Source organism: Helianthus annuus, chromosome 3, assembly GCF_002127325.2.
Source record: "Helianthus annuus cultivar XRQ/B chromosome 3, HanXRQr2.0-SUNRISE, whole genome shotgun sequence".
In the NCBI taxonomy this organism is placed as follows: Eukaryota; Viridiplantae; Streptophyta; class Magnoliopsida; order Asterales; family Asteraceae; genus Helianthus; species Helianthus annuus.
Window position 1 is genome coordinate 150437178 of NC_035435.2, and position 9505 is coordinate 150446682.

At 38.6% G+C, this 9505-nt stretch overlaps 1 pseudogene; it reads right to left on the minus strand.

Annotated features, from left to right (window-relative positions):
* Positions 1 to 664: 664 nt before the first annotated feature.
* LOC110930194 lies at positions 665 to 5777 on the minus strand (annotated as a pseudogene).
* Between the last annotated feature and the right edge of the window lie 3728 nt (positions 5778 to 9505).

Here is a 9505-nt window from a genome sequence, read left to right on the forward strand (position 1 = left end):
TTAGCATGATCCAAATGATTTTTGGGGTTTTGAAACTCAGTAAATAAATGGGTTTTCGATTTTTGTTTTCACCTATAACTAAAATTAAAAGTAAAAATATATATTTAAGTTCGGTTGCAAATGCGTAGCAAGTTGCTACCCATTTCCATAACACTAACTAATAATTAGTGTTTTTTTTATTTGCGTTGCTATTGTATTGTAAATTTGTCTAAAAAATGAAGCTTTTAATTTTCATTAAAAATGTGTCGTAGATGAGTCGGAATTTGTGACGCATTTATTTGCGTTGGAAACTTTTGTAGCAAAATGACTATTTTCTAGTAGTGATATGGTAGCAATTGTAATTTTTAAAGTTGGGTACTAATGCAATGACACCGAAGAAGAAACAGATATGCAGTATGGGGTTTGGTATACTGTATCATTTGTTTTGGTAGAGTTCATATACTCTATGGTCCGTGAAAAGAAATTGTTGGTTATCTTCTTCGATCAAGTTGTAAAACACCTTATTTATATGTTCAAAGTAATTATTTTATCTTTGTCTCTTGTAGAGACAAAAAAAAATTGTTGCTTTCGTCCTGAAAAACTTAATATGTAGTTCCACGGAGACTCTTGCTTCACCAAATATTTAGTTCCATTAGCTACGCTCTTTTGTTTTGTTCAATGTAACATTATAAATACATGTTATCGTTTTCTTTATTATGTTCTATGGGTATTTATGTCATTATGCCGTTAAGATACCCGGCCTACGGACGGGTACTCAACTAGTTTTTAATAGTGGACATTGTCATATTTAAATAACTGCTGAAAAAAAAAATAGTAAACGTTGAAGCAGTCTTCACTCTTAGTAACTAACCACTGGTTAGGTTGATCCCACATACTTCAATGGAACAGGAAGATCAAGTTGTGAGCAAATAAACCGGATTATCTCCCCAGTTAAAGCACCTTCACACAACTTGTTAAGAGTCACAGCAATAGCAAACCTATTGTTTATGTCACAATAAGCTGTAGAACCACCTAAACCAGCATGACCAAACCCAAACAATGAACCACCAGCCGTTCGACACCTACTAAACCCCAACCCGAACACTCCATTTGGTAAGGTTAAATTCTTATAATCTCCAGTTCCCAAAAAAGCATCATGAATTTTCGCTTTAGGGTTGACAAAGATTGTAGTTTCCACTTCATCAGTTGTGTCCTCTTTGTTTTGGTTTTGGTTTTGGTTTTCATCTTTCTTGTTCATGGGGTGGTGAGGGTGGCTTCCGAGTGATGGGAGGGACGAAGAGGGGTGGCGAGGCGGGATTACTCCACCATCCACAAGGGTGGCGTAGTAACGAGCGAGTGCACGAGCCGAGAAGTGTCCATTGCCGCCAGGTACTATGGCACGACGGCCATCAAGTATGTTCAACAATGCGATAAGGTTTGAAATTGAGGTGAGTGTAAGTGAGGAAGGTATGCCTGGGTGGGCTTTTGGGGCTAACCTACTGGGGTCATCTGCATCTATTGCAAGAGTGGCAAGACGAGATTCTACACCTGAAAGCAGCATATATAAAAATTAAAACAACTTAATTTATTTATAAATTAGTGAAGCTTTTTTAGCGGGTTGTGATTGTGACTTACCGGGAGGAATCCCTATATAAAGCTCGCCTTCAACATTAAGTGGACGAACAATAGATTCCTCAAGAATGTCTTGAAACTTCTTCCCGGATACATGCTACAATTGCGTGTTCGTTCAAAAACACATACTCATTCAGCATCAGGAAACAGTAAGGTTAACTTGTTATTAGTTTTAGAATCCTATATACTATTATACTATGCACTCCAAGTACCACACACACACACACATACATTTACTACGCGTTACGTATACGAGTGCAAGATCTTATGGACTCTAGAAAAAAAATAGAATGGCGTAACTGCACCTCAATGATCCCACCACATAGCCAGCCATATGATAGATAATGATATATCAGTTGACGACCAGGTTCAGTCTCGGGTGCAGCCATAGCAATGCGTTTTAAGCACTCATCCCAATCACAAAATAACTTTGGATCTTCGGTAACGCCAGCGAGAGCATTGTGTAGACCAGATGTATGATTAAGTATATGATTAACCTACACTAGAAAAGGAAAGGGGTCATAGTTACACATGACAAAATAAATTAAGATTAAGATATATATGGTTGCAATTGCTAGTATGAAAATTATCATACAAAACTGATTTTTCCCCATGCAAAATTAGTATATAAAACAACGTAAGATTATAATCAATCATAAGCAATAGCGTCCGCTATGGACGCTATCGATAACTATGGCTACAAGTGGAGTTACATGACCCATAAGTAGCGGACAGAAAGGTCTCAATGAGCCAGATGATGTAGCAAACAACGATAGTCGCTTTGACCAGTTGTCAGATCCAAATTCCATTAATTAGGGTTCTCATTTCGCCAATTAAGATTTTCTCAAATTTTAGTTTGTTCCAATCCTTTTTTTTTAATCATAAAACGAGTAAATAATATCCATTCTATAGCTTGTAATTTCGAAAATTTGGCAGTTATTCTACAAAGGCTTCTAATTGTAAGAAGTGTAAGAAGGATTTATAGAGTGACAAGTGTCCAATAACCTAAAACCAAACCCACTACATCACCACCAAAAACCTAAACACCCACCCCCACCCCCACCCCACCAGTCCACCACCACCCAAAAACCTAACCCCCCCCCCCCCTCCCACCCCCACCCCCCACCCCCGGCAAAAAAAAAAAACTATACCTCACCAAAAAAAAACCCCAAAAAACCTAACCCCCCCCTCCCCAAAAAAAACTAAACACCCACCCAAAAACCTAAACCCCCACCCCCTCGGCAAATTTTTTTTTTTTTTGGTGGGTGATGTGGGGGGGGGGGGGTGTTTAGGTTTTTGGTGGTGGTGGATGTTTAAGGTTTTTTTTTTTTTTTGTAGTGGGGTTTTTTTGTGTAGTGGGTTTTTTTAGGTTATTGGACACTTGTCACTTTATAAATCCTTCTTACACTTCTTACAATTAGGATCCTTTCTATTTGATCCTAATCCTATGTCTATTATCTTCATGTTTCCACTCTACATCACATCAAACAGATGCAGGAAAAAGTGAAGAATTGGGACCAAGTGAACCTTTATTTGATCTTTTCCATTTACACCAAACTCAGGCCAAATGTTTGCAACGTTTTCGTCAAGCTTCAATTTCCTATAATTAAGATGAATACACCTACATATTACTTACTATTTCATTCCATGACACAATGTCGCGTAGACAAAGAATATACATATTACTTAACATACCCTTTATCAGCCAGCCAATGTACCATTCCCGCTGTGACGCCCTTCGTTACTGAAAAGCTGGAAATAAGCCATCAGGCTGAACTGGACGCGGATCATGTTTTCCCAGCACTCCAGCTGCAGTATCAATTATCACTTGTCCGTCTTTGTACGCGCAAACCTGAAAAAAAAAAATAGTGGAATATAAAGTTTTGTTGTAGCCATACTGATCCAACCAAACATATATAAAAAATGTTATATATAGTGATGCACACTTGGATTCCAAGTATTTTATCAGCATTCCCTAAATCAACCAAGAAACGCCTCAGCTTCGCCTCTACATCAGAATAGACTGGACTGTCATATAACCATCTAGCATTTGAAGCTGCTGGTCCATCATCATTCATGTTGCTGAAACAAATCAACTCCTGCTGTGAACAAATTAAATAAGATAGGTTAATCAGTGTAGTTAATTATTAGCACAACATGGAGCGTGTCCGGGATCAACAACTGTAAATTACTTATTGACCTTCAAAATGCTTATAAAAAGGCATGGATTTTGATCAGTATTAACACAATTATTTGGATGTTTGGGAGCAATCTAGAAAGAGTGAAATAGAAATTTAGAGTGAAGAAACGATCTAATAACTTAAAAATGAAAATTTAGAGCGAATGAATGATCTGATAACTCAAAAAAAATGAAAGTAGGTCATTTTGACCGAAGTTGATAACGTTTATACAATTTTTTATATAATAATATTTCTTTTTCCATTTTGAGTTTTATGTAAAAACTAGGGCTGAGCAGTATACGGTTCAGAACCGCCAGAACCGGGGAACCGAACCGGAACCGCTAGATCCAAACCGTATTTTTGTATATAGGGTCCGGTTCTGGTTCTTAAATTTGGGTAAAAACGGTTCTCGGTTCGGTTCCGGTTAAAACCATGGTTTCGGTTAAAGAACCGCTAGAACCAATTGGGATTATAAATATTTAAACCCTATTTTATTAATGGGTTTTTCAACATCATACGACCATCATAATTCTTGTTCCCTCCTCTTATATTCATTCCATGATCTCATCTTTCATCTTCTAATTCTTCTCCATCTCTCAACCCTAACCCTAATTGCTATCATACAAGTTCATCTCCATCAACACCCTGCAAATATAGGTACGTTATTCTACATGACCTTTTTTTTATGATTGCATATATTTTCTTTCTAGATGTTTGCTTTATGATACATATAGTTTCCTGTATATGAAAATAAAAATTGAACAAAAATAATCAAATCAATGTTGATCAAATTATAAATGTGTATATAAATAGTGTATCGCTTGGTAAATACAGTAGATGCATTACTGATCAATCTATTCACGTGAACTAAATACAGTAGATGCATTATTCGTTTATTTTTTTTAATTGCTAACACTTGGTTTCATTTAGATGTTTATGAGAAGATTGAGAGGATGAAGATCGAATGAAGTTTGAAGATGCTTGTTTTAATTGTTAACATGATGGTTGTAATAGTTTTATTTAGAGTTTGTTTTATGGCTTGAATTTTTTTATTGTTGCTTTGCTACTTTTATTTTGGTTGGTTTGAACTTTGAACGTTGCAACTCTTAGTTAATGTTTTAAATGGTTTGATTCATTTTTATTGAATTGTTAATTTTACGATTTAATTGTCAACCGGTTCCCGCGAGAACCGTTTAACCGGTTCGGAACCGAACCGGAACCGTTACAATACGGTTCGGTTCCAGTTCTTAAATTTGGCATCTAACGGTTTTGGTTCGGTTCCGGTTCGGTTCGGTTCGGTCCGGTTCTGAACCGTTGCACAGCCCTAGTAAAAACTAATAGGATTACATACGCTTCGAGGTTTTGGTCGATATCTATTTTGGTTCAGTATAGCCACCGAAATAAATATGCTCAAAAGTCAAAAGAATATCTATACATGTTTTACATCCATCAAAAACCATAAAATTTAAATTGGACAACTGTATGCGTGTTAAGTTTAAATTACTTGTGGAAACGTAAACTTTATCTTAAATATAACTTTAATGAAAATTTACGTCTAAACGTAAACCAACTTGAATTTATACCGACATGTAAAATAAGCATGTAAGAAAATATTGTTTTTTAAGTCAAATAATGGTACGGCCGCGTTGCGGCGGTGTCGAGATGTAAAGTGATTCGAATTTATACAGTCAAATAAAAACGTATTATATTTGACCCGAGTGGTTTCTGATCCTAAACACCCCTAAAAAATCATACACTTCCCGGGGATATTATGTAAAAAAAAAAAAAAAAAAAAAAAAAAAATCATGACGCTTTGAACATTCATTGAGGATGAAAATAGAGAAAAAAATATAAGCAGACGAACCTTTTGTAATATGATATTCGGAGTTCTTCAAGCAATTAATCAACCGGATCAGCTGATGCTGATATGGTGTTTGGTAGTTTTATTATCATCATTATCAAACAGTCCTTGTACGTGTGTGGTTGTGATGGATTGGGAAGTTCCGGTATGATCAAAAAATATTTAATATCATACTTTTGACTTGATCGAAAGCTACTTGATTTATAACTTTTAACCCAAAAGTTATTATCTTTTCTAATTTAACTTTATAATTTTTTGTTTTGAACTTTGGTCTTCTATACTTTTCATATTTCGCAAAATTTTCGTTTTATGTTTTGTTCTAAATTTCGTGAGTTAACACGGTGCAACGTGCATGTGTGGCTCAACATTTTTACGTTTTGTTTCACTTTGTTCTAAATTGTTTTACACTTTGTTCTAAATTTTGTGAGTTAACATAACGCAATGTGTGTGTGTGGTTCAACGTTTTTACGTGGTCCATTTTTCCCGTTTGACAGGTTCGTCGCAACACGCAGGTCCTGTTAGGATCGAACGCTCTCACACAATCTGCCACAATCAAGAACACAAAGGATTTACGTGGTTCGGTCTAAACTGACCTACGTCCACGGGTAACTAGGAGTTTATACTACTTGGAGAGGTACAAGGAATTACAATACATATGAATCTCTTATATAGAGATTGAAGAAAGAGAAAGAAGTAGAAAAAACAAAATCCGTGAATAATGGCCCCTGCCCCTTATCCTCTTATCCTGTAATCAGAGAAGCTTTTCTGATGTCCACTTGATCAAGTGGCTTCATACTCAACAATCTCCCACTTGAAGCCACGGGATAATCTTCACCCGTGCTTCAACTGTGCATCTGTATTTCTGTAAAAACCTTTTGATCTTAGCCCCTTCCTAGTTACCCGGCCTTTTCTTCAATTATCCTGAAGGCCCGTTAAGGCTTTCATTAGCTTCAACATATCAGTCATGGCTAAGTCTGTCCCTGACTCATTCTCTGTCTCCACCGGCTCCCACTGACACGAACTGCCGGATTCTGAGAGAACCTGAGAACTAACACTCTCCATCATAAGCAGGTAATTCACTAGAGAGACTTTCACCGCTGGAATACAGGTTCTCTTAACCCACTATCGTTTGGGAGTTCTGACTGAAGCACTACCTGTGCACCCACTGCCACGAAAACCCCCGACTGGTTTCTCTGAATCTTTCCTAGCACGTTCAACCTGAATCTGACCTGTAGCTCTGGGTTTGTCTCCTGCAAAACAAACCTTCTTTTGTCCACAAGATTCTGTGAACCGGATCTTGGTCTTCTTCTGAACTGGGACGGTTACTCCCTCAGACGGTACACTGACCATATACGGCGAACCCCGTTTCTTTCCTCGAGCTACGACTAGATTTCCCTTTAGAACCTTCCACTGCCCGTTCCTGAACTTAACCTCGTGCCCCTGTTCATCCAACTGCCCAACAGAAATCAACTGTTTCTTCAGACTTGGAATTACCCAGACATCCTTCAAAGTCCATGAACCGATTGGAGTCTTCAGATCTAAGTCACCCATGCTCGTCATATCAAGAACCTCATCGTCGCCAGTCTTGCCTTACCAAAATCACCTTCTTTCAGATTTCGCAGTGCTTCACTGCTGTGGGTGGCGTGAAATGAAGCACCCGAATCCATAACCCAGGAATCCACACTTGTCACACCCCAACCGATGGCGGAATCATCGGGGCATGGCACTGAGCGAAACAGATTGTCCAGAAGTTTCCACAACAACTATTAATACTATTCAGTTAAATGATACGTCCCATACCGTATCCCAAATAATAAAATAAATTATTACAGATAACAACTAGTCAAGTAGTTCTGTTCCGACAACTCAGATTTAAATAAAATAAATATTGTTTAATTGCTTCTAGAGACTCGATCTGCAAGATCTACAGACAACTATGCTCTAGATGCTTATTCCTAGCTCGCCTTCCTAGCAGATAAGCATCCTAATTGCCTGTCACATACGTTAAAATAAAGTCAATACATGAAATGTAAAGGTGAGCATACAAGTTTGATAATAGCATATAGAGTTCGAAATAGTTTACGCATAACCAGCACGTACACAGAGGAAAACGAAGCATGTTAATTATCGACATGGATCTATCGATACCAATGACTGCGGGTTGACTGTCCGAGACAGTTCGCAATACATGATTACCACCGTAATCCATGCAAGTAATTGTCCTTAACAACCCCCGTGTGAACGGGTGCTGAGTCCAAACTATAGCACTACGTCGTTAAGGCAGGTAGACAGTATTCCACGTGTAAACATAACAACAAGCATTCATTTAGTCACGTAATACATGCGATTCGGTTAGCGTTCAAATAGTTTGAGTAGTGTGATAGATTGTGTTTTGATATAAGTGACGTATGTAACACCCAAAAGTGCTAAAAGCAAAAAGGGATCGAGTATACTCACAGCGATTGATTGATGGATTGAAGGGAGCGCTTGAGAGTAGGGTTAGCCTGAATAGTTCGATAGCATAACGATGAATACACGTAAAATGGAAACAAATGATGATGGGTCGAACAGCCTGGTCGATCGGACAGTTGGTTCGATCGAACGGGTTGTTCATTCGGCTGGACAGTCCGTTCGGACAGCCCATTCGATCGGCCGGTAGGTTCGTTCGGTTGGACTGTTCGAGTGGATTGTTTCTTCCTTTGAGTAGGATGTGTTTGTGTATGATGGTTTGACCTTTTGAAGTTTTTGTTGTAGTATTTGAGAACACTGAAGTGTTCTTACCTTTCAGGTCGATCGATCGAACGGTCTGTTCGATCGGCCGGCTTAACCGATCGGTTAGACACTTCGATAGTGAGTCCTCAGCTGGATGTCACCTGATCGATCGAACAACATGTTCGATCGGGTCGCACTCCGTACTACTATGAGTTGTAAATTGATTAAGTGTTGAAGCATAGTATCTCATGATCCGATGAGTAATGTTCACCAATCAGTCGTTCGATCGGACATTACTTCGTCAATACCATACCTCATGAAATTTTCAAATTGTGGGGCCATATGCTAGCTGATCGGCTGACCTGGTCGATCGGCTGACATGTCCGATCGGCTGGGCTGTCCGTTCGGGCAGCCTAACCGTTCGGTCAGCATCCTGACCTGGTCGGCCTGTTCGTCTAACACTTGGCTGTTCTGATTATATTGTCGTTATATCGAGGTAGTTTGGCAACGAGCTGAACCATGGAACTTTCGTTCTTACTTGTTTTCCCCTGCTCGGATAGGAATCACCCAAGTCCGGCCGGTGAACTGTTCGGAACGGTAGTTCGATGTTTAACCCGAAGTCAGTGAACCTCGTAGATAGAATCCGAATCTTGAACCACTCATCCACTAGAATGATCGGTGAGTTGACTCAAGCTCCGTCTCTACCGGTTTGAAGGCATTGAGTGTAAAAGAGTTGAAAGAAAGTTGGAAATTCTTTTTTCAATCCTTCACACCATGTAATTGTTCAGATCTATGATAGATCTTAGCTTATTTATGTGGAAATCGGTTAGATCCGAGCTATTCATGGTGGATTGAGGCCAAAACAGGGTGTTCTTGAGGAACACCATGATGGCATCATCCTAGAATGCTTAGATCTTGATGATTTCACGGTTAGAAATCAAGATTCGAAAGATAGAAAGGTGTAGGAGTGTGCATTGATCAAAGTTGACTTGGACTTTGACTTTGACTTTGACATTCAAAAACACGGAGTGTTACAGACTCCCCTTGTTTAGGGAATTTCGTCCCGAAATTAGGCTCGAAGCTGCACATCGCCGTGAATGATATTACCAATTTCTCGCTTCAGATCTTCATTCAAATAACT